Source organism: Moschus berezovskii, chromosome X (assembly GCF_049115385.1).
Source record: "Moschus berezovskii isolate FMDL1 chromosome X, NW_MosBer_1.0, whole genome shotgun sequence".
In the NCBI taxonomy this organism is placed as follows: domain Eukaryota; kingdom Metazoa; phylum Chordata; class Mammalia; order Artiodactyla; family Moschidae; genus Moschus; species Moschus berezovskii.
Window position 1 is genome coordinate 8,600,784 of NC_142488.1, and position 27,992 is coordinate 8,628,775.

Here is a 27,992-nt window from a genome sequence, read left to right on the forward strand (position 1 = left end):
TCAGCAACTGAAGCAACTGGCAAAAAATTAATCTCAAAAATATACAAGCAGCTCATGCAGCTCAATTCCAGAAAAATAAACGATCCAGTCGAAAAATGGGCCAAAGAACTAAACAGACATTTCTCCAAAGAAGACATACAGATGGCTAAAACACACATGAAAATATGCTCAACATCACTCATTATCAGAGAAACACAAATCAAAACCACAATGAGGTACCATCTCACGCCAATCAGAATGGCTGTTATCCAAAAGTCGACAAACGATAAATGCTGTAGAGGGTGTGGAGAAAAGGGAACCCTCTTACACTGTTGGTGGGAATGGTAACTAGTACGGCCACTACGGAGAACAGTGTGGAGATTCCTTAAAAGACTAGAAACAGAGCTGCCATATGACCCAGCAATCCCACTGCTGGGCATACACACCGAGGAAACCAGATCTGAAAGAGACAGCCATGCCCGAATGTTCATTGCAGCACTGTTTACAATAGCTAGGACATAGAAGCAACCTAGATATCCGTAGGCAGAGGAATGGATAAGAAAATTGTAGTACATATACACAATGGTATATTCAGTTCACTCAGTCGAGTCTGACTCTTTGCGATCCCATGAACCACAGCACGCCAGGCCTCCCTGTCCATCACCAACTCCTGGAGTCCACCCAAACCCATATCCATTGAGTCGGTGATGCCATCCAACAGTCTCATCCTCTGTCGTTCCCTTCTCCTCCTGCCCTCAATCTTTCCCAGCATCAGGGTCTTTTCCACTGAGATAGCTCTTCACGTCAGGTGGCCAAAGTATTGGAGGTTCAGCTTCAACATCAGTCCTTCCAATGAACACCCAGGACTAATCGCCTTTAGGATGGACTGCTTGGAAATCCTTGCTGTCCCAGGGACTCTCAAGAGTGTTCGCCAACACCATAGTTCAAAATCATCAGTTCTTTGGCACTCAGCTTTCTTTACAGTCCAACTCTCACATCCATACATGACTTCTGGAAAAACCATAACCTTGACTAGATGGACCTTTGTTGACAAAGTAATGTCTCTGCTTTTTAATATGCTGTCTAGGTTGGTCATAACTTTGCTTCCAAGGAGTAAGCATCTTTTACTTTCATGGCTGCAATCACCATCTGCAGTGATTTTGGAACCCCAAAAAATAAAGCCAGCCACTGTTTCCACTGTTTTCCCCATCTATTTGCCATAAAGTGATGGGACCAGATGCCATGATCTTATTTTTCTGAATGTTGAGCTTTAAGCCAATTTTTTCACTCTCCTCTTTCACTTTCATTAAGAGGCTCTTTAGTTCTTCTTCACTTTCTGCCATAAGGGTGGTGTCATCTGCATATCTGAAGTTATTGAATTTTCTCCGAGCAATCTTGATTCCAGCCTGTGCTTCCTCCACCCCAGCGTTTCTCATGATGTACTCTGCATATAAGTTAAATAAGCAGGGTGACAATATACAAGCTTGACGTGCTCCTTGTCCTATTTGGAATCAGTTTGTTGTTCTGTCTTCAGTTCTAGCTGTTGCTTCCTGACCTGCATACGGGTTTCTCAAGAGGCAGGTCAGGTGGTCTGGGATTCCCATCTCTTTCAGAGTTTTCCACAGTTTATTGTGATCCACACAGTCAAAGGCTTTGGCACAGTCAATAAGGCAGGAATAGATGTTTTTCTGGAACTCTCTTGCTTTTTTGATGATCCAGCGGATGTTGGCAGTTTGACCTCTGATTCCTCTGCCTTTTCTAAAACCAGCTTGAACATCTGGAAGTTCACGGTTCATGTATTGCTGAAGCCTGGCTTGGAGAATTTTGAGCATGACTTTACTAGCGTGTGAGATGAGTGCAATTGTGCGCTAGTTTGAGCATTCTTTGGCATCGACTTTCTTTGGAATTGGAATGAAAACTGACCTCTTCCAGTCCCGTGGCCACTGCTGAGTTTTCCAAATTTGCTGACATATTGAGTGCAGCACTTTCACAGCATCATCTTTAGGATTTGAAATAGCTCAACTGGAATTCCATCACCTCCACTAGCTTTGTTCATAGTGATGCGTTCTAAGGCCCACTTGTCTTCACATTCCAGGATGTCTGGCTCTAGGTAAGTGATCACACCATCGTGATTATCTGAGTGGTAAAGATCGTTTTTTACAGTTCTTCTGTGTATTCTTGCCACCTCTTCTTAGGTTTCCTTTAGGATGGACTGGTTGGATCTCCTTGCTGTCCAAGGGACTCTCAAGAGTCTTCTACAACAGGACAGTTCAAAGGCATCAATTCTTCCATGCCCAGCTTTCTTTATAGTCCAACTCTCACAGCCATACAGGAGTACTGGGAAAACCATAGCTTTGACTAGGCAGACCTTTCTTGGCAAATAATTGTCTCCACTTTTTAACATGCTGTCTAGGTTGATTATAACTTTTCTTCAAAGGAGCCGGCATCTTTTAATTTCCTGGCTTCAGCCACCACCTGCAGTGATTTTTGAAGTCCCCCAAAATAAAGTCTATCACTGTTTCCACTGTTTCCCCATCTATTTGCCATGAAGTGACGGGATCAGATGCCAAATTCTCTATGCTTCACACATTAAAGCATTTGCACTGTTTTCTAGGCAGAGATTTTCAAATGTGAAGTATGGAGCTCTGTATGTTTCACATGTGGAACACATAGTACAGATTTTCCTAAGTGAAATACAGAATGATGTGCATTTTACAGTTGAAAATCTGAGCATATATTGTTCTGCTTGCTCTAAGTCATTCTGGTTATTTCATATTAGAAAATCGGTATGCTGATTTTCTGACAAAAATAAGTAATACTCTAGAATGATCATATAGACCACTGGAAACAGATTTTCATATATGAAATTTTTCATGTTTAATGTATAGAAAAATCGTCCCAGATACTCCTGTGAAAAATATAGAATTTCTTTTTCTCTATATTTCATGTATGTATATACGGTGCCAGTTTTCTCACGTCACATAGGAATTCTCTATATTTCACATTTGAAATCTGGCCACTCATTTTCTACGTGAAATAGGAGATACTCTATATATCACATATGAAAATCCCTGCTCAAGTTTTCACACGTGAAGTGTTGAATCTTCTGTGTATCACATATGAAAATCCATCCAGACTGAGATCTGAAATTTCATATTTTTCAGATATGAACATCTGTGCAATGACTTTACTACATAAAAATCTGGAATACTGTATAGTTCACAAATGAAAATCAGGTTGACAATTTCACTCAATTTAGTAGCAAATTCTCTACATTTTACCTATGAATGTATCAATGCTGACTTAATGCTAAGATATACTGAACTTTCGGTATGTCACACTACAAAACCTGGAGGCTGATTTTCCTACCTGTAATGGGGAATTCCCTATACGTTCTGTGTGAAAATCTGGAGTGATTTCCTTACCTGAAACCCAGAATCCTCTACATTTCACATATGACCATTTGGCATTGGTTTCCTTAAGACACAGAGAACCAATATGGAATTCGAATGATCTCTATTTCATAAGGGAAAATCTGGGCATCACTGTTTCTTCATGAAATATGGAATTACTTGTCCTTCTCATATATATATATATATATATATATATATCAAGACACAGATTTTCCACCAGGAACTTTGGAATTCTCTGTATCTCCTGTATCACAATCCAGGCGCCAATTCTCACTCATGCAAGTTGGACTTCTCTGTATTTCATGTGAAAACAACCAACTGGAGATTTTCCTTTAAGAAGTGTGGAAATGTCCACATTGCATATGAACCACGGTCCCTCAGCTACTGAAACACCTGTGTTCCCTGTTTGCGTTTGTGTCCTTGTGCCTTGAACGTGTGTGTGTGTACAGGCGTGTGCTTGTGTGGCCTGTGTTTGTGTGTGTTTCTGTGTGGGGGTGTCTCTGGCCTACTGCAGACACAGAAAGGAAGGCAACAGGACATGAGATGTGGAGCAAACAGAGGAGGAGGCAGGAGGCATGCACAGACTCAGAGAGACTGGTTGATACATCTGTGCGGTGCCCCTGTCCAGGACAAGAATGAGGAAAGGATGGCCACTGACAACTCAGGACAGTGGGCCCACTAATCTGGAACCACATCAAGAGACATAAACATGGTCACAATTTCTGCTGTGTTGTCACATGTGTTTGTACCTAGGAGCAGGGCTGAAGGCTTGAGGCATCACCCAGAGTAAATCACGTGGTGTGGAGCTTTTACACCACGGCCTTTGGACCCATCAGTCGGTCGCACGTGAGCTAACCTGTGGAAATGGGGACGAGGCCAGGGCAGAACCTGCGACTGTGGTAAGGACAAGGTCGTTCGGAAAAGAGCAGAGCCTGGGAAGAGGAGGCACAGGAAGAGAGCCTGCTGCCCTGGAGACGTGTTCCACACATGTGAGGAGGAGACAGGGGAAGAGGCTGAGCTAGTGCTGCCAAGGACCAGCGCGTCAGACAGGACCGTACCTCAAAGAGTGTGGCTCACACTGACACCATGGGAGGGAAATACCCTGTTAAGTAAACTCTCAGTGTGGATCCCCAGCGTCTGATGAGACAGAATGTGAGCATGGGAATCCATTCACGCACGTCCAGCCTACGTGGCAGTGCAGAAAGCAGAAGAAAGTTCACGTTTGGGCTGTATGTGTGTGCCCCTCTGCCTGTGTGTGCCTGTGAGGGAGGGAACAGGGAGGAAGCAAGGGTGGTGGGCTGTTTCCCTGCAGGCACCCTGGGACAGTCAGAGTCAGGGATGCCTCAGAGGGCCGCTCAGAGCCAGCTGCTTTTCAGGCTCAGGGAATAGGGAATAGCAGTCTGGCCAAAGAAGCCACATTGCTCATGCCAGAATTCCTGCCCTGAAGTCTTTCCTGTCTCTGGGATCTCATCCTTGTCTGTGGAAGGCAGAGGGCCAAAGGTGTGGGTCCAGGCAGGGGGCAGACAGGGAACGGGCACCTGCCTTTCCAAAGCACATGTGTGTCACCTGGGTTTCTGCCTCCCGGGTGACCTGAGGGGCCGGGAGTAACTGTTAATCGGTCTATATTACACATAGGCCAAAACTGCTACCAAGTGTGCCCACATGATCTAGGCAGCTGGCAAGTACACAGTAACTGATGGCCAGGAGGAGCACTTTTGCCCCCTGAAACACTTGGTTCAGGAGCTCTCCTCCTCTTGGAAGGGCATCCACTGCCGCATACATGGGCAGCCTTGTCCCGGCTCTCAGCTGCGGGCATGGGGAAAGCCTGCGGCTGACAGACCTACAGACAGGGGTTCCAGGATGGTGTGGTTTGGAGGTGAGGATTGGCGGCCAGACAGGGAGCCAAGGGAAGTGGTGTGCTCCTTCCTCAGAGGATGGCTGTGTTCCCAAGACTGCTCTAACCTAAGGTACAAGTTTTGAGATGGACTCTACAGCAGCTGAGTGACGCTGAGATCAGTGTGTGCTCTCCCCAACCAACCACTCCACGCCACTCGCCCCTCCGCCCTGCACAGGGCTTGCAGATTGGATCTGAGGTGAGCACCTCTGTCCCTGAGGTTCCCCAGAATTCTGTCTCACCTGTGTGGCCTCCTGAACACACGTAGTCACCCGCTGACTCAGAGGCAGTTTCAAGCTTGACGAGGACTGCAGCATCAGGGTCGGGTCCTTGCCTTTACTGCCCAACTGGCTGGGCTGTCCCACTTGCTTGTCTGGCACATTCACCCTGTGACTCAAGCAAATGGCTTCGGCGGACACGCCCGCCGCATTGTCCTGAGCTGAGATTGGCAGTTGGATCACCACAGCCAGAGTGCTGAGAATTCCAAGGGGTGTGTCCCTGTAAGGAAAGGCCTTTAGACTCCATTTGATTGGTTCCTGATGGGGTTTGCATATCAATCTGTGGAAGCCGGCCCCCACCCACCAGCATACTATGCTTGTGTGAGGGCTCAACCCTCCCAGCACACGCGTATCTCGGCTTCCCTGTTGATACGCTGTGGGCCGGAAACCAATATGAGAGGCATGACTGGGCCTTTGAAACGACTTTGCCTGTCACCTAGTGTATTCTGGTGTCCAGGTCCTTCGCAGGTCTGGGTCATGGCTAGGGCCACATGGAGAGTGAGATCAGAGGAAGGCAGGAGCACCTGGGACCACCCTGATCTTCTTCGGTGTGAGCCCGAGTATTCAGGGTGCACGTCATGTGTCCGAGTCTCATTCCAAGCAGCTCTGCTCACAGCATGCCAGACCCAGGTCCTTCTCATGGAGGCAGGGGGAATTAAGCACCACTGTCAGCATGATCCTTTCCTGGGTCTTGCTGCTCATGGCGACCCTGGTTCTCTCCGGTATGAGCCCGAGTATTCAGGGTGCCGGGGCCCCGAGGCCTGCCAGTGCGCCGGGGCCGTCGGGGATGTCACAGGCATCAGGAGGCCCACCAGGTGAGGACGCTGCCTTCTTCAGTGGTGAGGCTGTGGAGGACGGAGCGGCCCTCCAGAGGGAGAGGTGTTGCGGACAGGCAAGTGTTCTAGCGGCTGGGGCAAAACATCATTGAGGACGCTGAAGTGGTGGCAGAGGACGAGCAGGAGAAACTGTCCTCGCAGGAGCGGGAGGAGGAGACAGAGGAGCAGGGCCAGACACATCCAAGGACAGGAGCCGCGGGTGTCCGGCCACCACTGGAGGTGCTGGGGGTGACGGCGGCCCTGCAGGTGGAGCTGGGCTCCGAGAAGGAGAGAGATCCCAAAACCTATCTTCGGCTCCAGGGAAGGACTGTCAGAGGAGAAAGTGTCCCTTGAATCAGAGAAGTGCCGTCATCCAGGGCATCCCTGGCTTCTGGGCGAAAGCCGCATCCTTACTGCTGCTTCATAAGGCTTAGATGCGCAGGAGCAAGAGAAGGAACAGGAGGAGGGGTGATTTTGAGGGCACCAGCCAGCTGAAGAAGTTGGGGGGGGGGGCGCCAAGGGAATTGGGGGTACAGGTAGTTGTGATGTCCACAGGCACAGTGAAGCAGAGCCTGGTACTCTCTCGACCTGTATGTGTCTGAGCAAGTGACCATGGCAGGCTTCTGTGGGCTTGCAACCGAATAAAAGCCACACACTTTGGCGGGAAATGGATGTCATCCGTTACCAGAGACAGTGTGTCAGATGACTCCAGTACATCCATGCCACCCCTTGTGAAGACAGGGAGCACGTCAGAGACCCAGGCCTCTCTTGCAAAATGCACAGACACAAGCACTTGCGCACTCAGAAAGCATGTTGCAGGGACTGCAGATCCTGAAGTTTTAGCAGCTGACATCCCACCACCCAAGGTCACACATGCCAGGCATCCATCAGGAGCCGTCAGAAACAGATCCTCCCTTGGGAGATGCGGACAAGCGTTGCAGAGGACCACAGGGGACCCAGAAGGCCTAGCGCGTCTGAAGGTGTGGCAGGGGCTGAGGAGGTGGGTGTGGCGACTGTGCAAGCGGGAGTACCCAATGCAGAATACCAGTGATGCCAAAGTAATACCGCTTAACAGTCTCTCGTTTCCAGAAGTAAGCGTGGTCCCGGAAGGATACAAGCACTGAGGCAAATCCTGGTGCCCTTGCTCTGCCCGAGGTGAGCCCTGTTACTCAAGACTCTTCCATGCCCAGCATGCGCCATGACTGGCTCCTTGACCTAAAGCAGATTATGAACCATCGCCAAATGCCCGTCATGATCAGTGACCAAGGTGAAGACATGCTTAGCTCCATGATGGCTCTGAAGGGCAGGGAGGGAGCCTGAGGACAGCTGGGTGCGGGGGATGGGCCAGCAAGTGGCAGTGGGGGGAAACTATTACACGGGTCGTGCGTTCAGCATGAAACTTTGGAAAGGAAAAGCGGACGAGTTTGATGCTTGCCTGGCAGGCAAGCTGAGGACCCTAGAAGCTTGCACCTTCACCGTTTCCATCCTCCTGGTCCTGGCAGGTGCAAGAACCAGGCCACCCTCTTGTCCTGCTGCAAGCTGACACTGTCCTTTCAGGACAACCCGAACGTCAGGACCAGAGAGGTCGTGAAGGTGTACCACTTTGGCATCGCTGGTGCGACCTGGCTCCCAGGGCGGAGTCAGTGAGTAGGAGAGGGAAGTGGCCGCTCCTCCTACCTGCATCTTCCCTGTCTCCCCTGACCTCCTCCAGGATATAGGGCATGTACTTCATTGCCAGTCCACTGCTTCTCTGAGATGGATGGGGAGCTACCAGCCTCAGGATGGACACCAGCAGCCTGAACTTCCTCAACTGGTTGTTGGATCACAACTTTCCAGGATGGAATAGGATTGCTGAGGTGGCGTAACTCTGGGCCTTCCCAGAATGGTCGATTGTCGTTGGGGTTCTTGGCGGCCCACGGGAGGGCTCTGGGCCCAGTCAGACCCATGTGACCTCCCTCGTGCGGCCAGCAGATCACTGGATAGCACCTGTGGGTCAATCCCCTGCAGTAATACCCCCGAGAGGAAGGTCCAGCCGAGGGAAGTAAGTGACAAGACACAGAGGTGGTGAAGGCATCAGGAGGTGCGGCCTGAAGGCAGATCCATGTAGAAGCCAGGATCCTCTCCTTTCCCCAGTGGGGAAAGCTCAGGCTCATGCAGCCTGGATGCAGAGCCTGGATTCAGGGCCTGCGGGTAGCAGGTGACAGGCTGAGCCTCGAGGCTTCCACACGTCACGTGTCCGAGTCTCATTCCAAGCAGCTCTGCTCACAGCATGCGAGACCCAGGTCTTTCTCACGGAGGCAGGGTGAATTAAGCACCATTGTCGGCATGATCCTTTCCTGGGTCCTGCTGCTCATGGAGACCCTGGGTCTCTCCAGTGTGAGCCCGAGTATTCAGGGTGCCGGGGCCCCGAGGCCTCCTGGTGCACTGGGGCCATCACGGATGTCGCAGGCAGCAGGAGGCCCACCTGGTGAGGAGGCTGCCTTCTTCAGTGGGGAGGCAGTGGAGGACGGAGTGGCCCTCAGATGGGACAGGTGTTGCGGACCGGCAAGTGTTCCAGCGGCTGGTGGAAGACATCATTGAGGAGGTTGAAGTGGTGGCGGAGGAGGAGCAGGAGAAGTTGTCCTCAGAGGAGCACGAGGAGGAGCTAGAGACGCAGGGCCAGGCACATCCAAGGACAGGAGCCATGGGTGACGGCCCCCACTGGAGGCGCTGGAAGTCATGGCGGCTCTGCAGGTGGAGCTGAGCTCCGAGAAGAGAGATCCCAAAGTCTATCTTCAGCCCCAGGGGAAGCACCATCTAAGGAGAAATCTATTATTTGTATCATGTATTTGTTTGTAGTTTTTTCATTGCTGTTTTCTAGTAACCAATTTCAGTGGTTTTTCAATCATTCCTCTGGGCTCCTTCTTCAGCAGCTCTTGTCTGGCTTCTGACCCTGAGACCAACCATGGTCCCTCAGCTCCTTGGAGCCAGATTAACCGCTGCCTCTTGGTCCCACTTTGCAGAGTTGTAATGAGTTGTTAAGAGCACTAGATCCCTACCACACACCTGCAAGCAACAGCTGTGTCTAGAGCTCAGCATGTAGCACAGTCTAGACCTCAGGGCTCCTGGCAAATGTGGGCCAGGACAGACAGACGGCAGGCAGACAGGTGCTGGGCAGTGTCCACGGCCAGGTCTGGGAGCTGTGGTTCCTGCCCAGAGCTCGCATAAACCCGAAGCTTTCTGACCCTCATCCCGTCCTGGCAGGCCTTTCCATCCCTGTGTCCTCAGAGGTCTCTGCCCATGTGCTCTTTCCCCAGACCGGGCTTTTCTTCTTTTTTGGCCTGGGAAATCCCATGGAGAGGAGCCTGGTGGGCCACAGTCCATGGGTTAACAAAGAGTCTGATGTGACTTAGCCACTAAACAACTACAACAAGTAGATTAGAAAGCGAAGGAAGGTAAAAAAAAAAAAAAAAAACCACAAAGCAATGAAAAACCCTGTCACTGTCTTTAGAAGGTAACTGAGGGCCTGCCATCACCCTAAGAAACGTCCAGATGAACAGACAGTGAGAAACTTTACTGTGTTCCTACAAGCTACGATAAACATTCCAGCTATAATCTGACAGCAAAGACTTGTGAAATAACAATAATTATCATGATAATCAGTCTCTGCTATTCATCAGTATACTCTTCATTTTCAACATATATTTGTTTAATATTTAATCAGTGACAGCAGGTATTCCCTAAGGGCTTCCATGGGGGCGCAGACAGTAAAGAATCTACCTGCAATGCAAGGGATCTGGCTCTGATCCTTTGGTGGGGAAGATCCCCCTGGAGAAGGAAATGGTTGATGGCTAACGACTCCAGGACTTTCGATCACTAGAGAACTCGTGACCCCATAGAACATTAATAGATGAGTGCCCTCCCAAAAGCCTCCATCGCAATACTAAGACTAAGCCACACCCAAAAGCCAGCAAGCTGTAGTTACAAACACCCCTCACCTATCCTTTGGACAAATAGGGCACAGCATTGAACATTGGCAGACAGGCTGCTCAAAGCCATACTGAACCCATAGACGCCCCAAACCACACTACGGGACCCAGCCACTGCCTTTCAGAAGGACAAAATCTAGCTCCACCTACCAGAACAAAAACACAAATCCCCCCAACCAGGAAACATTCACAAGGCATTGGTCCAACTCAACTCAGGAGAGGTAGACTCCAGAGTTAAGAGGAACTACAGCCTTTCAACCAAGAAAGGGGTCACAAACACAGCAAAATAAAACGAAATGACAGAGAAACATATAGCAGATGAAGGAACATGGTTAAAACCCAAAGGACTGAACAACAAAAATAAACAAATGAAACTTAGGTAACTTAAAAGCTTTTGCACAACAAAGGAAACTATATGCAAGGTAAACACACAGCCCTCAGGATGGGAGAAAAAGCAGCAAATGAAACAACTGACAAAGGACTGATCTCCAAAATATACAAGCAGCTCATGCAGCTCAATACCAGAGAAACAATCAACCCATTCAACAAGTGGACAGAAGACCTAAATAGACACTTCTCCAAGAAGACATACAGATGGCTAAAAACACATGAAAAGATGGTCAACACTGCTCGTTATTAGAGACATACAAATCAAACCTACAGTGACGTACCATCCAACAAGGTGACGTGCAGGTGTAGAGTCTTCTCTTGTGTTGTTGGAAGAGGGTGTTTGCTATGAGCAGTGCATTCTCTTGGTAAAACTCTGTTAGACTTTGCCCTGCTTCATTGTGTACTCCAAGGACAAATTTACCTGTTACTCCAGGTATTTCTTGACTTCATGCTTTTGATTTCCACGCCACTGTAAAGAAAAGGACATCTTTTTTGGGTGTTAGTTCTAGAAGGTCTTCTAAGTCTTCATAGAATCCATCAACTTCAGCTTCTTCAACATTAAAGATTGATCAGTTTGGTTTGTTTTCTGTGACTGTGGTTTTTATTCTGTGTGCACTCTGATTGACAATGATAAAAAGCTTATGGCAGCTTCCTGAACGGAGAGACTAACTGTGGGGGAAACTGGGTCTTGTTCTGATGGGCAGGGCCATACTCAGTAAATCTTTAATCCAAAGTGACTAAATGGCGGAGCAGAAGGATGTGTGCTCATCTTCTCCTGTGAGAACTCCAAAATACAACTCACTGCTGAACAACTATCAACAGGAGAATGTTGGATCCCACCATAAAATGATACCCCACGTCCAGGGGAAAAGGAGAAGCTCCAACAAGATGGTAGGAGGAGCAAAATCGTGTTTAGAAGCAAACCCCATACCTGCCAGAGACACTGAGCTTGGAGGGCTCAAACCCAACCTTGTGTGCACCAGGAGGCCCCACAGAGACTGACCAGACCTGCCTTTTAGTGTCTGAGCATCTCCTGCAGAGGCACGGGTCGGCAGTGCCTGCCCAGGGGCAGGGGCTCTGGGTGCAGCAGTCCTGAGTGTGCCATAAGCCCTCTTGGAGGAGTTTGCCATTAACCCCAACCATAGAGCCCCCGAGTAGACGACCCACAAACTGAAGAACAATCACACCAAAGAATTCTCGCACTGTGAACAAAGTTCTACGACCCACAGCAGATTTACCAACCTGGGGATCTGACAAGGGAACTGAGAACCCCCAAGGAATTTGACTGTGGAGGCCAGTGGGATTTGATTACAGAACTTCCACAGGACGAGGGAAACAGACTCTTGGCGGGCACAAGCAAAACCTTGTGAGCACCAGTACCCAGGAGAAAGGAGCAGTCACCCACAAGAGACCGACCCAGACTTGCCCGTGATTGCCCAGGGGTCTCCGGTGGAGGCGTGCGTCGGTGGTGGCCTGCTTCAGGGTCAGGGCACTGGGTGACACAGCACATGCACGGGACCTTTTGAAGGAGGTCGCCACTGTCTTCATTTCCTCCACCGTAGTTTGATCTCTGCTAAAACAACGGGGAGGGCCACAGCCCCGCCCATCAACAGAAAGTCATGTTGATGGCACTTAATATTCACAAGATCCAAGGGTTTCTAAGTGAAAAACAACTGATCTCCTGCAGTCTCCAAGAGGTGCTCACCAAAAACGACTTCATAACTGGGTAGACCGCCACAAAGCCAATTTTAACTTGTATCTATAACTCACTCTTAAAATGAAATCACGAGGAAAGATGTCAAAATTGCTAAATATTAGGGAAGGGTGTTCGGTATCACCTCACACCAATCAGAATGGTGACTGTCAAGCACTCTACAAAGGTTAAATCCACCAGATGCCATGAAGAAAAGGGAACCCTCCACCTCCGTTGTGGTAAATGAAAATACGTGAACGCCACTATGGATGACAGCATGGACATGCATCAATAATGAAAATGAGAATGAAATTAGAATGTCCCTCAAACCAGACAAAAATATAAACTTCAAATAAGATAAAGATCTCAATGCTGGACGGATACTATGCAATTTTCAGGACAATATAGGGGGGACATCCTGTAACATCAATTCCACCAAGTGTGCCCAGAATAATGAAAAATGAACCAAAACTAAGAAAACAGGACTGAATTAACCTTAAAGGCGTTTGCACAGCAAAGGAACCCTAAAGGAAAGAGAAAGACTGTCCTCAGAATGGGAAAAATTGTGTGCAAGCAAAGACATCGACAACGAATAAAGATGGGATATATAGACGATGAACCCCCACTCAGCCATAACAAGCAGGAAAGAATGCCATGTACAGCCTCAGGGAATAAAGTAGAGATGATCATAGCAAGTGAGGTGAGGGCGACAGAGAGGGATATTAGCAAAAGATATCACCTGTAGCTGGGATCTAAAAATGGATACACATGAACTTCTTTACCAAATAGGAACAGTCTCACAGACTCCGAAAAGAATCAATTGTCCCCAGAAAGAAAAAACAAAACAAAATTGTGGGACATGGAGTAATGATTTGATTCCATCTAACATAGGGAGTCAAATATTATTAAAAAAATAAAAAAAGAATGCACCAGGAACCACTGTGTAGATAGGAATCCTATTCAACACTGTAACATCCTATACCGGAAAAGAACCTGGAAGAGAAGACATACACATCTACGTACAAGTGAATCGAGTTGCTGTCGATCCAAAAGAAAAACAAAAAACACCCACAACCTTGTGATTCAACTACATAGGCCAATTCAATTTAGGGAATGAAAGTATAAAAAAGGAATCAGAAAGTCTGACTCTACTGCCTCAGGACATGTTGACCTGGATGGTGTCACACCCCTGGAGCCTGAGCTGGTTTCAGTCCCAAGACTGGAGGGCTTCAGTGCAGACGGAGCTGTGAGCATGTGGGAGGAAATGTGACCCCAAAATGGACCTGGGGTGCCTCCTTCCCTCTGCATGAGCACCAATCTCCACATGCAGGTGTAACCTGTTGCAAAGAAACCAAGCCTCCATCACCAAAGAACTGGTGGAGCCTCCGGGCTGGAACAGGTTTGCAAGGTCCCCTGGCCACTCTGTCCCCTAGGCTGGGGTTCCTACCTCCAGCCTCTGTCTTTAGGGTCACCACACCTACAGATAACAGCACCCTCTGTGGAGTGGGGTCCACAAACTGCGATGTGTCCTGGGGACCCTGGGTAAGGGGGACAGAGAAATGAGCCTCAAGCCTTGGCACATTCCACTCTAGATGACAAACCATGAACAGAGTTTTCCATGAGACTCAATGCCTGAGGACCAGAGTGGGGCAGGAAGCAATGCTGTTGCCTTAGAACCGTCATTCAGAAAAACATTTTTAAACCTAGTGCTGCTGGTCTCTTCATATTCACAAGGCCTGAGAGAATGTAACTGACCTCTCCCATCCAGTCATGTCCCGGGGTAGATCTTCAGACAGGAATTCAAAACAGGGACACCTTTCAAGAAAACAATGTCAAGAGGTAAACTGGAGGCACTGTACAATATCAAAAAGCACCTGGCAAGTTTGTCCAGCTCACTATGTATTCAGTTAAGGTGCTCAGTTGTGTCCTCCTCTTTGCGATTCCATGGACTGCAGGACGCTGCTATGTGTTAAATCCACGCAAATCAAAACTCCCATGAAAAGTCCCCTCCCACAGGTCAGAGTGGCCCCTGTCTAAAAATCTACAGAGAATATGGGCTGCAGAGGATGGAGGCAAAAGGGAATTCTCCTACACTCTCAGTGGGGGTGTAAATGGGTGCTGCTGCTGCTGCATCTAAGTCACTTCAGTCATGTCTGACTCTGTGCGACCCCATAGAGGGCAACCAACCAGGCTTTGCCGTCCCTGGGATTCTCCAGGCAAGAACACTGGAGTGGGTTGCCATTTCCTTCTCCAATGTGTGAAAGTGAAAAGTGAAAGTGAAGTCACTCAGTCGTGTCCGACTAGTAGCGACCCCATGGACTGCAGCCTACCAGGCTCCTCTATCCATGAGATTCTCCAGGCAAGAATACTGGAGTGGGTTGCCATGCCCTTCTCCAGGGGATCTTCCCTACTCAAGGTCGGAACCCACGTCTCCTGCATTCTAAGGAAGATTGTCTACTGGCTGAGCCACCAGGGAAACCCATTTTTCCCTTCTCCCTGCAACAAATTCAACCAAGTTATCCATCGACAGGAAAATGAAGACAGACTGGTGTACCTCTGCACTGGAATGCTACCCAGCCCTGAGTCAGAATGGAATAATGCCAGTGACAGCAGTGTGGATGGATGGAGTGAATACCATACTAAGGAAAGGAAGGCAGAGAGAAAAAGACAAATATCACAAGGTAGCACTGACAGGTATCTTCTTGAAATTAATGCAAATGTAGGATATTACGCAGTGGAAACAGACTCACAAACTTAGAAAAGCAACTTATGATTACTAAGAAAAAGTTAGGGAATGTGGGATAAATGAAGAGTTTGCAAGGAACAAACGGACATGAATATACATCAAAGAGATCATCAGGAAAAAAAACTGTTGAATAGCAAAGGGCAGCCTACTAGAGACACTGTTCAGTTCAGTTCAGTCACTCAGTCGTGTCCGACTCTTTGCGACCCCATGAATCACAGCACGCTAGGCCTCCCTGTCCATCTCCAACTCCCGGAGTTCACTCAAACTCATGTCCATTGAGTCGGTGATGCCATCCAGCCAACTCATCCTCTGTCACCCACCTCGTCCTCCTGCCCTCAATCTTTCCAAGCATCAGATACATATATGCGTGTGTGTTTGTGCACAGAAGGGGCTGGAGGGCCGGGACAAGGTCGGGGAAGGGAGGCACCCACCCAGCGTCTCCACGTGGAAGCTGAGTCCCTCTGGATTGGAGCACGGAACCTGAGGGAGCCCCTGGACTGTGGACCGTGGGGCGCAGTGAGAAGCCCATCATGAGTGCTGAGCCGGTGCTAACCCTGTGCTGGCCAGTACCATTGGGAGAGGACACCTGATGACCCAGGTCTTGAGTCCTGTCCTTATGTTGAGCGGGTAGGGTCATGGGCTGGTCCCAGTGGATGGACACTTTGGGAGCCCAGGAAGTGCTTGGGGGACATAGTGAGCGTTTCAGGGGGCTGGAGAGTTTGGGGAACCCAGTGAGCCTTTCAGGGTTCTGGCGAGTATCTGGGAGAGCCAGCGAGCATTTCAGGAGGCCAGCGAGTTTGCAGGACCCAGTGAGCGTTTCATGGGACAGGCAAGTATCTGGGGGACCGAGTGAGCATTTCGGGGGCCTGGTGAGTATCTGGGGGACGCAGTGAGTATTTCAGGGAGCTGGTGAGTTTGGGGGCCTGAGAAGATGTCTAGGAGCCTGGTGTTCCTGAAGCCTGCGGACCACTCAGGGGGCCGGGTGAGCAGGATGAGAGGACTGGCTATGTGCAGGGTTTGCCAGCCCTGCATTGCTCCATCCATTCGTTCACCTGAGAACTACTTCTTGAGCTCCTCTGTGCCCATCCCCACCCACAGATGTGCACGATATCACACGGGGCCTCCTCCAGTGTCTCACTGCAGGCCCACAGGGGCAGAACCTGACCTCACCGGCATGTGCCCCACCTGCTCACCTGAGTGGACTGAGAATGCAGAGGGCGTGTCAGACCCACAGGAGAAAGTGCCCCGCCAAGCAGAAACCATCCGGGTGTGCAGGGGCACCCGGCTTGCTCCCTGGGGTGCTGTCCCAGGCCCCAAGGCTGGGTGGCACTACTGCGGAGCACTCCTGAATCTGCACTTGGAAACCAGGCAGCTGGAGTTCACAGACAAGGAAAAGAGGGAAGGTGACCCACACCTATGTACCTGGGAGACGGGGGTGTGTCTTGCAAGTACAGGATTGTTGTTCACAGGTGATGGGACATTCCTCCTCCCATCACTGTGAACCCACCACCATCTCAGGCCAGCGCAAATGGGAGGATGAAGTGCTTGTGACACGCTGACCGGGATGGTGAGGGAACAGAGGTCCAGGGATGTGGAGACAAGAGGGCTCAGGAGTGGGCCAGTGACCTGTGTTATGGGGAGAGTTGTGGACAGGACACCAAGTGTGCAGGTGGCCTGTACAATGGGGAGGTCTCCTCTGTGAGGGGAAGACAGACACACACCCACAGGTGTCCCCAGGATGGTGACGCAGACGCACCAAAGGAGTCCTATGTGCAGGGGCACACACATCCACAGGTGCTCCCCTCAATGCCGTGCTTGGAGTTCTGATGTACTGCTTTGCTGTGTGTTCTACTTGCATCTCGTTGAATATTTGGATTAGAAAAGAGATTTTGATCCTGAAGGATTACTGTGAAGAGGAAAGGGGACTGTTACAGGAGGATATGAGTCCTTCAGGGAGAAGGACTATTACTCTAGAGAGGGGATGATTACACAGAGGTAGGACTTTATTTCGGAGAAGGCAATGGCAAGCCACTCCAGCCCTCTTGCCTAGAAAATCCCATGGATGGAGGAGCCTGGTAGGCTGCAGTCCATGGGGTCGCTAAGGGTCGGACACGACTGAGCGACTTCACTTTCACTTTTCACTTTCACACATTGGAGAAGGAAATGGCAACCCTCTCCAGTGATCTTGCCTGGAGAATCCCAGGGACGGGGTGAGCACTGCTGGGCTGCCGTCTATGGGGTCACACAAAGTCGGACAAGACTGAAGTGACTTAGCAGCAGCAGCAGGACTTTATTTGTACAGGGGCAATATTACTGCCGAGAGATGACTAATATGATAGAAGGGAGATACAACAATAAATGGGGCTATGACCATGTAGGGGGGATATTACTGTGGAGAAAGTGAAAGTCGCTCTGTCGTGTCTGACTGTATGCAGGCCATGGAATTCTCCAGGCCAGAATACTGGAGACATACTGGAGATATACCGGAATATTAGACCTTCCCTTGTCCAGGGGAACTTCCAGAGAGTGAACCCAGGTCTCCCGCAATCCAGGCGGATTCTTTAACACCTGAGCCACTGGGGAAGCCCTACTGTGGGGAGGGAACTCATAATAAAGGAGGACCTTTATTATAGTGGCGACTATTACTGTGGAGATGGAAAAGTAAATGACAGGGGTCTCTGATACTGTAGGGGCTGTTCCAGTAGAGGAGGGACTATGACAATATGGAAATCTATTATAATAAAGGGAACTATTACAATACAGGGGGACCATTCTGAGGAGGGGGACTATTACAGAAGAGGCCGAACTCTTTGTGGAGGGAGGACTCTGATGATAGAGGAGGACTCTCACTGTTGAGAGGGGCCTATTATACTTTATGTGGGACTTGTAGAGCAGAAGGTGGTCTGTCTTTGTAGAGGGGGGCTAATACTGATCAGAGGGGACTATGATGGAGAGGGACTAGTATAATGGAAGAGGACGATTACCTTAGGGGGGACTATTATATTGAATGGGGGTCTATTACTGCAGACAGGGACTATTACAATAGAAAGGGACGACTGAGCTTGAGGAAGACTATTGCTATAGAGGGAGGATCATTATGATAGGGAAGAGACTATTAATACAGAATAGGGATAAGAGAAGTGGACTATTAGTACAGAGGGGAAACTATGGCAGTAGAGGCAGGACTGTTGCTGTAGAAGTGAGACTTTCACTGTGGAAGGGGAATACTGACAACAGAGGGAGATTATTAGAGGAAAGACTATTACCACAGAGACAGATATAGGGGGTGGATTATGACAGTGGAGAGGGGGTGTTGACTGTAGAAAGAGATTATAGCAATGGAGGACTTTTACTCTACAAGGGGGATATTAGAGGCAGACTTATAATTTAAGGGGACTACTACAATCAAGGAGGACTATTATTGCAGAGAGGGAACTGTGACAATACTACTGTAGAAGGGGAACTTTGACAACAGAGGGGGGACAATCACTATATAGGAGGACTATGACATTAGAGGGGCGGTTATTTCAGTAGAGGAGAGACTTTTACGGCAGAGGGGGGACTATGACAACAGAAAGTGAAGTATGACAATAGAGTCAGGACTATTAGGGTGTGGAGTGGAAGACTATGACAATAAACGAGAACTATTACTCCAAGACGATAAAGGAGAACTCTAGACAACTGTTACCCCATAGGGGAAACTGTTACTATGACAACAGAGAGGAGCTAATACTGCAGGGAGGAACTATTACTGTAGAGCTCTTCTCCCCTCTCCACCACCCCATCCTCCTTTCTCTTGGAGAGAAGTCCGCAGATACTGGTTTCTCAGAGCCACGCCTCTGCACCGCCAGCACTGGGTCTTCTGCAGGTCCTGTTTTAATTATGCAAAGCCCCATTTCCTCCCCCAGATCTCCCAGGCTCAGCCTCCGATGGGCTGGCAGGTGAGCTCGCCCGGCTCCCTCCTGTGCCACCAAGGTGAACGCGGACTGGATGTCAGCACTGAGTTCTCGGCTCTGGGACGTGCCCCTGCAACACCTCTCCATCCCAGGTGAGGCCCCGCAGGCTCGGCTCTGTGGGGATGTGGCTGCCAGACGGGTCCGAGTGTGGGAAGCCTCAGTGCCAAAGACGCACACATACAGGCACACTGAACACACACACACGCTGCACACACACTACAGACACACACATACACACACCAGCACCTTCCCTTGTCTGTCCACTTTATACCAATCAACCCGGAAGGTACAAGAACCCCCGAGAGCCTGCCTTCAGGACAAATGCCAACCACCTTGGAGGGGGGGGTTGTGCCTTCTCAGCTACTCTGTCCTACCTCAGGGCACCCCTGGGAACTTCAGGTTCCTCACCTTTCCACCCATATTTTCCATCAGAGCTTGTGCGGCACCTTCTGCACTTGAGCCTGGAGGGCCCAAAGTTTAAGGGGGCCACCCGCCCCCAAACAACTCAATAAGTGGTACCGAACTATCTAATTAAAATGAGGAACCTCTGACTCCAGCCAGTTTGGTTGCAAAAAATGCTGCAAAGCTCAGCCATGGGCGGGCATCTTGACTTGGGGATGCCCGGTGGTGACCAGGCAAGCGGGCACTTCCAGGGTGACACTGCTGTGCTCAGGTCATCAGAGGGTTGTTCACCAGACCCCGTGGCTTTGGAGGGGAGGGTCCCTGCTAGACAGCACCCTGCTCAAGGTGCAAATGCGCCCCATTCTCCACAAACGCCCCTCTGGCCGTGTAGACACTGGGCCCTGCCCTGGCTGTGACCCTGGGCACTGCCCCCTGGGAGCGCACATGGACAGTTGGACAAACAGGAAGTGCTACTTTCTATGGAAGGCAGCTTTAGACTCTTTCTCACCCTCTTGACAGCTGTGGGGTTCTATGGCAGCCATTCCACCCCTCCCCCGGAGGAGGGGCCCCCACACGGCCCTTCCCTTGAGGGTGTGGAGCATACAGGGAACCATGGACCCATTTTCCTAGTCCTTCCGGGTGCTTCCCCATGGGGAAGGCTGTGGGGGCCCCACAAGGAGGATGCTTCCGAGTCTTCAGGCCTCCTCCATCCACAGAGGGGTCCTTGGCCGCTCTCCTTCCTGTTCCCCTTACATAATAACTCGTGATGCCTCTCCCCCAAGCCCGGGCACCACTCATCTGCTTCTGTCTTTGTAAATTTGCCTGTTCTGGACCTCTCTTATAAATGGACACGTAAAATGTGTCCTTCTGTGTCTGCTTCTCACACTGACCATCGTGTGTTCAAGGTCCATCCACGATGTAGCCTGTGTCAGAACCTTACTCCTTTTCAGGGTGAGTTATACACCACCGTGTGCATGGACCACATGCTGCTGACCCACCTATCCATGCATCCACCCACACACCCACCCATCCACTCATCTATCTGTCCATCCACCCACTCACCTATCCATCCACACACCCATCCATCTAACCACCCACCCGTCCGTCCATAAATCTATCCATCCATCACCCATCCATCCATCCACTGACCAATCCATCTTCCACCCATCCACTGATTGATCCATCCACCTACCCACCATCCATTCATCCATCCATCCACTCTCCCATAACATCATCAAATCAAATTATATTATCAACTAGTAAATCCTCTTTCCCATCCCGTGACCCTGAGAATAAATAAGAAAAAAAAAGATACAGGATACTAACGCATATATACGGAATTTAGAAAGATGGTACGATAACCCTGTATGCGGGACAGCAAAAGAGACAGAGATTTATAGAAGAGTCTTTTGGACTCCGTGGGAGAGGGCGAGGGTGGGATGATGTGGAGAATGGCACTGAAGCATGTATATTATCATATGGGAAATGAATAGCCAGTCCAGGTTCGATGCGTGATACAGGATAGAGGGATGGTATGGGGAGGGAGGTGGGAGAGGGGTTCAGGTTGGGGAACACGTGTACACCCATGGCAGATTCATGTCGCTGTATGCAAAAACGATACAATAATGTAAAGTAATTAGCCTCCAATGAAAATAAATACATTTATATGAAAAAAAAACTAAAAAAAAAGAACAAAAGAAAACTAGTCCAAACCTATGTTCAGAGACAGAAGGGAAGGATTTCTGGATTGTCCCCAGGTGACTGGTAAAGTGTAAACCTCTCCACACTGTCTCTGAAACAGATCACACAGATTTAAAAGGAAAAAGAATAAATGAAACCACACAGAAATCACCATTAATAAATGACCACAACACTGGCGTCATAAAAAGCCTGAAAATACTATGAATAACTTCAAAGTACCTGTAACTAGGGACGGTCTGTCTGTGCTCAGTCGTGTCTGACTCTCTGCAACCCCATGGACTGTACCAGCCAGGCTCCTCTCTCCATGGGATTTTCCAGGCAAGAATAATGGAGTGGGTTGGCATTCCCTTCCCTGGAGATCTTCCCAACCCAGGGATCACCCCTGAATCTTTTATGCCTCCTGCTTTGGCAAGCAGGCTCTTTGCTACGAGCACCACCTGGGAAACAACAAACCAGAAAATCAAAAGCCATCGTAAGCCTTTCCTGTCCAAAAAAGGGATTCCTAATATAAATTGCTCTTCTCTTTCTCACATCTGCAGAGACCCCATTTCGAGACAAGATTCAGTGCCCAGGACTCAGTGGATACGACTTTCGGTACTCCCCTGTGCCCCCAGCGCTATAGCTGTGCATCCTTAGGGGGGCTTGGGGGCACAGTGGACAGGCTCAGGGGGTGACATGTCCCCCGCCTGGTTTCCCTGCAGGCAGCCACCGCAGGATGACATACTGCCTGAACAAGAAGTCACCCATCTCTCACAAGGAGGCGAGGCTGCTGCAGCTTCTGGGCAAAGTGCTGCCATGTGCCACCCTGCCCGTGGTGCTCAAGTGGCCCACCACCCAGATGAGGGTCTGCAGGCACGCCCGGGCCCTGGACCCAGCTCCAGCAGCTAGTGTCACCCACAGGGGACAGTGTCCTTATCCCCGGTGGGGAAACGGGATTAAGAACAAACCTGCTGTAAAGCAGAATTGTGATTTAGTTGCTCAGTCATATCTGACTCATTGCGACCCCATGGACTGTAGTCCGCATGGCTTCTGTGTCCGTGGGATTCTGTAGGCAAGAATACTGGGGTGGGTTGCCATGCCCTCCTCCAGGAGATCTTCCCCACCCAGAGCAACTCCCAGAAACGTAGGAAAGGACACAGCTTTACTGTGGAACAAGCCTGAAGCCAGAACGGGGGACCATGGACTATGAACATCACCATCTGAAGACACAGAGGCTGGGGGAGCTGGGAGGGGAAGGGGGAGGCTGGTTCCAACCCTCTGTGCAGCTGACCTGACACGAGAGCTCATTCCTGGTCCAAGATAAGCAATAGCTGAGTTCTCATGTCGTCTGAGGTGGGTTTGCGTTTGCACACCGGCACCCCCTCCAGGGAGACTTTCTTGGTGGCTCAGATGGTAAAGAATCAGCCTGCAATGCAGGGGATTGGGTTTGATCCCTGGGCCGGGAAGATCCCCCAGAGGAGAAAATGGCGCCCCACTGGAGTAGTCTCACCTGGGAAATCCCACGGATAGAGGAGCCTGGCAGGCTACAATCCATGGGGTCACAGAGAGTCGAGACGACTGAAGCGACTGACATCACATGCAAACACTCACACCCTTCCCCTCGAGGGCTTCCCCAGGGTGGATCGGGGGTTTCTTGGGGTGGAGAGAAGCCGGGGTGGGAGGCAGTCATTGTGGAGGATGGAGAGGTGTCAATGCCGAGGGACCTGTCTGTGGGGAGGGGGCACCCAATTGACAGCGGTCCTGTCACTGGCACACAGGTTAGCCAGGGGGTGGATGCAGGACAGGGTAGACAACCCACCTGGGCCCAGGTGCCTGCAGAAGCAGGGGCCCACTGGAAGGGACAGATGGACCCCACCTTCCTGTACCCGCACTTGAGGGGCACTCAGATTCCTGGATTTTCTGCTCCCAGGCTGGTCCTCCCAAGAGGACAAGAGGCTGTCAAGCACAGCTCTTGCCTTGTGTAACTGCTTCCTCCTGGGAGGTTCCAGCTTGCTGGAATCCTCCTCAGGGGAGCTGATGGGCAGAGAGCCAGGGCTGGAATGTACACAAACTACATTCCTGCTTGCATCAGGTGCCTGCAGCCTGGCCTTAAGAGCTCACACCCAGAGGAGGGAGTGAGCAGGAGGGGGGCCACCAGAGCCCGGGGGTCCTGCAGGACTGGGGTCCCTCTGCTCTGAGGGTCCCTTGGTGCTGGGTCCCTCTGTTCTGCCTCCGTCCAGGGCAGGGTCCATCCATCCTGGGGGACCTCGGTGCCGTGGTCTCAAGTGGTATGGCTGCCAAAGAGACCTGGGTGTGTGCGGGTGGGGGGCACGGGTGGTGTTCTTTGAGTCGGTGTTGAAGATTAGCGTTTCAAGGAGCACTTCATTTAATCCTTGTAGAGGTGGATGGCAAGTGCCTGTGTGTAGTTGACAATATTCATATGAGTCTTTGCTTTTCTTTTAATTTGGATATTTGGGGGCTTTGACTTGCTTTCCCATTTTTCATCCTTATATAGTTTTCTTTTTCCATTATGACTCTGTGTAGAGAACACAGTACCGTTTTCTGCTACTAGTTTATGTTAATATTAGCTTTGCTTTCTGTTTTATTTTTGATAGAGAGAATCTATTATTTACTTTCCCATTTTTGTATCCTTATGTTTTTTTCTTTTTCCATCATGGCTTCTTGTAGAGGACACAGTACATTTTCTGCTCCGAATTTGTATTAGGGCTTCCCTGGTGGCTCAGCTGGTAAAGAGTCTGCTTGCAATGTGGGTGATGTCGGGTCGATTCCTGGGTTGGGAAGATCTGGAGAAGGGAATGGCAACCCACTCCAGTAATCTTGCCTGATAATTCCATGGACAGAGGGGTCTGGAGAGCTACAGTCCATCGGATCGAAAAGAGTTGGAAACAACTGAGCAACTTTCGATTTTCAATTTATGTTAAAGTTATTTTTTTTGCTTTTCCCTGTCTTATTTGTGTGGTGGACACATGTTTCTTCCTTTGCTTCTCTCCCCTTGATTCCTTCTTGCCTTTCCTAGTGCTGTTTGTGGGGGTGGGCACAGACCTCTGTGTGTCTTGTGTGTCCTCGTGTCCAAGGGTCCAGCTTGGGTGATGTGGAGCTGGGTCTGTTGTACCCACAAAGAGCTTCCACCCAGGGACTGCCTGAAAGGCAGGTGAGGCTGGACTCTGCAGGAACACCCACACAAGACCACAATCTGGACCCGGGCTCTGTGCTCCACGTGAGCAGTGACCCAGGAGACATTCTTCCCCGAAGCAGGGCCTGAAACCCGGCAGCACCAACACTGTTGATTTCACAGTGGACGATGCGGCCCTCGGTTGGGCGTCCTCAGTGCATGCCCAGCCCCTGAGTCGGGGGACGTCCCCTGTGCCCAGCACAGGAGACCGACCTCTGTGTGCAGGTGCTGAGTATCACGGAGCAGCTGGATGCTGGCGTGAGGACCTGCAGATGGCGCACATGGAGGAGGGCACTACTTGGAGGAGGGCACCAAGAGGAACCTGCACTCTAGCCACATGGTGTACATGACGACCCTCATGGATGTGGGGGTGGGGGCCAGCGGTATGGACGGCAGGGTCTGCCAGCCAGGGACAGCCACGTCTGGTCCAGGCAGGAGGGGGAGGGACTCTGAGGGGATGGGCACACGTCCACTCGGACGGGCACACGTCCACTCAGATGGACACACGGTCACTCCAGGCAGGAGAGGCTGACCTCTAAAGGGACAACACAGGTCCACTCCAGGCAGGAGAGGGCTGACCTCTGGCATCAGTCACTCAGAATTCCCGACTAACTTGTGTTTCTGAACTCACACCTGTACCCCTGGCCTCTGGGGTGTCTCTCAGAATTTGGCTATACCAGGTCCCTGACACGTCTTTTCCTGTGTCCAGTTTTGGGATGTTCAGTCCATTCTCTCGGCTGCTGGCCAACTCACTTAATGTCTCACTCTGACCTCAGCCCCCGGTACCCCCACTACAGAACCTAATGACCCTTGGGGTCTGGAGGTTCTGTCCTGGGCCTCAGTGTGTAAGGGCCCTGCTCGCCTCACATGCTCCCTGTCCTACAGTCTTCACACAGTATTATAAGCACTGCTCTCTGACTCTGTGCACACACAGACCCTGAACGCCTGTGTGCACACCTGTACTTACAGGAGCGTGTACATATATACACAAACACACACACACACCAGAGTAATGCAACGGCTCCCCACTGCCACTCAGGCGAGGCTGGGTCCCTTGGGAGCAGGCACCATGCTTTACATCTTTGTGCGTCAGGACCCCCCCAACCCGTCTGTAGAGTGGCTGTGCTGGGGGAAGTCCCCACCCAACCCCTCTGTCTATCACTACAAGGCCCTTCTCCTCCACCCCCGCCCAGAATGCCCTCATGGAGATCTTGGAGTGGCTGGAGAACCACCCCCAGGAGGTGGTTTTCCTGGCATGCAGGAACTTCGAGGGCATGATGGAGGACCTGTACGAGTACCTGATGGGCTGCATCAAGACCATCTTTGGGGACATGCTGTGTCCCCGTGGGGTGAGCATGGCCCACAGGCTCCCCATGCTCTTGGCAGTGGGGGCGGTGGAAGCACTAGGCTTCACTATAATCAGACTATCTGCTCACATGAGGCTGAGTCAGGCACCAGGTGATGCCATTCATGGCACCCCAGTAATCCATCTACTACTGTCTCCACTCAAACACCCCAAAAAACAGCCCATCACTGGTCACAGGCAACCCCAATAATCCTCCCTGCCTTCTCTCTATTCAGACACCCCCAAAACCCATCAATCACACCTCAAGATGCCCCAGTAAGCCACCTGCCATTTCCTATCAGAAACTCCAATAATCCACCCACCTCTGTTTCCACTCAGGCATCCCAATAATCGACCCATCTCTTCTCAAGACACTCAAGTAATCTACCCACCACTGTCTCTACTCAAACACCCCAAAAATCTGCCAATCACTGCTCAAGACACCCCAATAACCCACACATCACCGTCTCCACTCAGACACCCCAGCAATCTACTCACTAGTGTCTCTACTCAGACATGCCAATAATCTACCCATGACTGCCTCTTCTCACAGAGAACCCAACAACCAACCCATCACTGCTCATAGACACCCAAACAATCCACATATCACTGTAGCTTCTCAGACACCCCCGATAACTGACACATCGTGTCACAAGGCACCCCAATCACCCCTGTGCACACTTCTCATGGGCACCCGGATGATTCTCCCCCAAGGAGGTGCCGACTCTGTACCAGCTATGGTCCCAGGGCCAGCAGGTCATCCTCTCGTACAAGGACGAGGCATCCATGAGTCAGCATGCAGAACTGTGTTCCCGTATCCCCTACCAGTGTGGGAACCAGGTGAAGCCTGGAGACCTCGTCCACTACCTGGATCACGTGAAGAGTTGCAGGCACCCAGCTGAGTGCCACCTTCACACCGGGACACCTGGTCACATGCATGTCCTAGCGCATGGGTCTGGCTTTGGGTTCAAGTGGACAAATGGAACAGGACATATTAGGGGACTTTATTCTGTTCACCACATGGGGAGCAGGGGGTGGACATCCTTGGGGACGTTTGCGTCCACCACAGGGGGTCAGGATGTAGACAGGATGTGACCATCCGTGCGGACATTATTGTGTCCACCACACGGGGCCAGGACGTGGACGTCTTTGGGGTCACTGTCCAGTCTGCCTGCCCTCTGTAACACGAGAAATTCATGAGTCAACACCCACGTGAGACCCTGCTGTCTGAACTTTGGACTCTGTCGGACATCTGAGTCTCTGACCGCTGCGGAGGCCAGAGTCTGGGTGGGTGATGGCACAGCTTGGTGACTGCATGGGCAGGTGACTCCATGGGTTAGGGGTCACACGGGTGGGTGACTGCGTTGGTGGGTGACCCAATGGGTTACTGGTCACATGGGCGGGAGACCGTGTGGGTTGGTGACCGCGTGGGTGGGTAACCGTGTGGCTGGGTGACCGGTTTGAGTTGCTGACTGCAAGGTGGGTTACCATCTGAGTTTCTGACCCGGTGAGTGGGTGACTGCGTGGACGGCTGACGGTGTGAGTGGGTAAACATGTGGACAGGTGACCGCATGACGTCGCAGGTTACTGACCCCATGGGGGTGTGACCACGTGGGTTGGTGGCCACGTGGAGGGATCACCGCATGGGGTAGTGACCCCGTGGTTGGGTGACCATGTGAGTCGGTGACCATATGGTTCGTCTGGCCACGTGACTCCGTGGGTTAGTTACTGCACACGTGGGCGGCTGACCCCACAGCCAGCACCATGAACAGCAACTCCTCTCTTGCCTCAGGCAGGCTGTTCCTGGCCTGCATCAACCTCACAGAGAACCTGGAGTTTGACTGCGTCCCCCCGGCCTGGTCCCTGGAGAAGCTGACCCAGTGGGGGCTCCCCTACCTTTGCATGGGTGCGGGGCCACTGCCCGGGGTTGGCCGCCAGCTATACCAACACCATCGCAGGCGACTTCATCTGGGCCGACGGCTTTCTTGGCGACGTTATCAGGTTGAACTAGAAGCTGCTTCGGGGCTGAGGGATGGCGCGCTTAAGAGCTGGGCATCGCGGAGGCTGTGTCTCAGTCACCTCCTGTGACGTTATCAGCGTGAACCGGAAGCCGCTCAAGGGTGACGGACGGCGCGCTGAGGAGCTGGGCATCGTGGAGGCCGCTCCTCGTTCGCATCCTGTGACGTCACTGGGCTGAACCGGAAGCTGCTTGGGGCTGAGGGACGGCGCATGGGTGGAGC

At 51.0% G+C, this 27,992-nt stretch overlaps 1 protein-coding gene and 1 pseudogene across 1 annotated transcript in view; both read left to right on the top strand.

The window, feature by feature from the left end:
- The window catches only part of LOC148773218 (testis-specific Y-encoded protein 1-like), a 47,431-nt gene that overhangs the window by 8,019 nt on the left and 11,420 nt on the right, over positions 1-27,992 (top strand). The gene's annotated exons all lie outside the window — the stretch shown is intronic.
- Positions 19,106-27,781, top strand: LOC148773219 (PI-PLC X domain-containing protein 1-like; annotated as a pseudogene).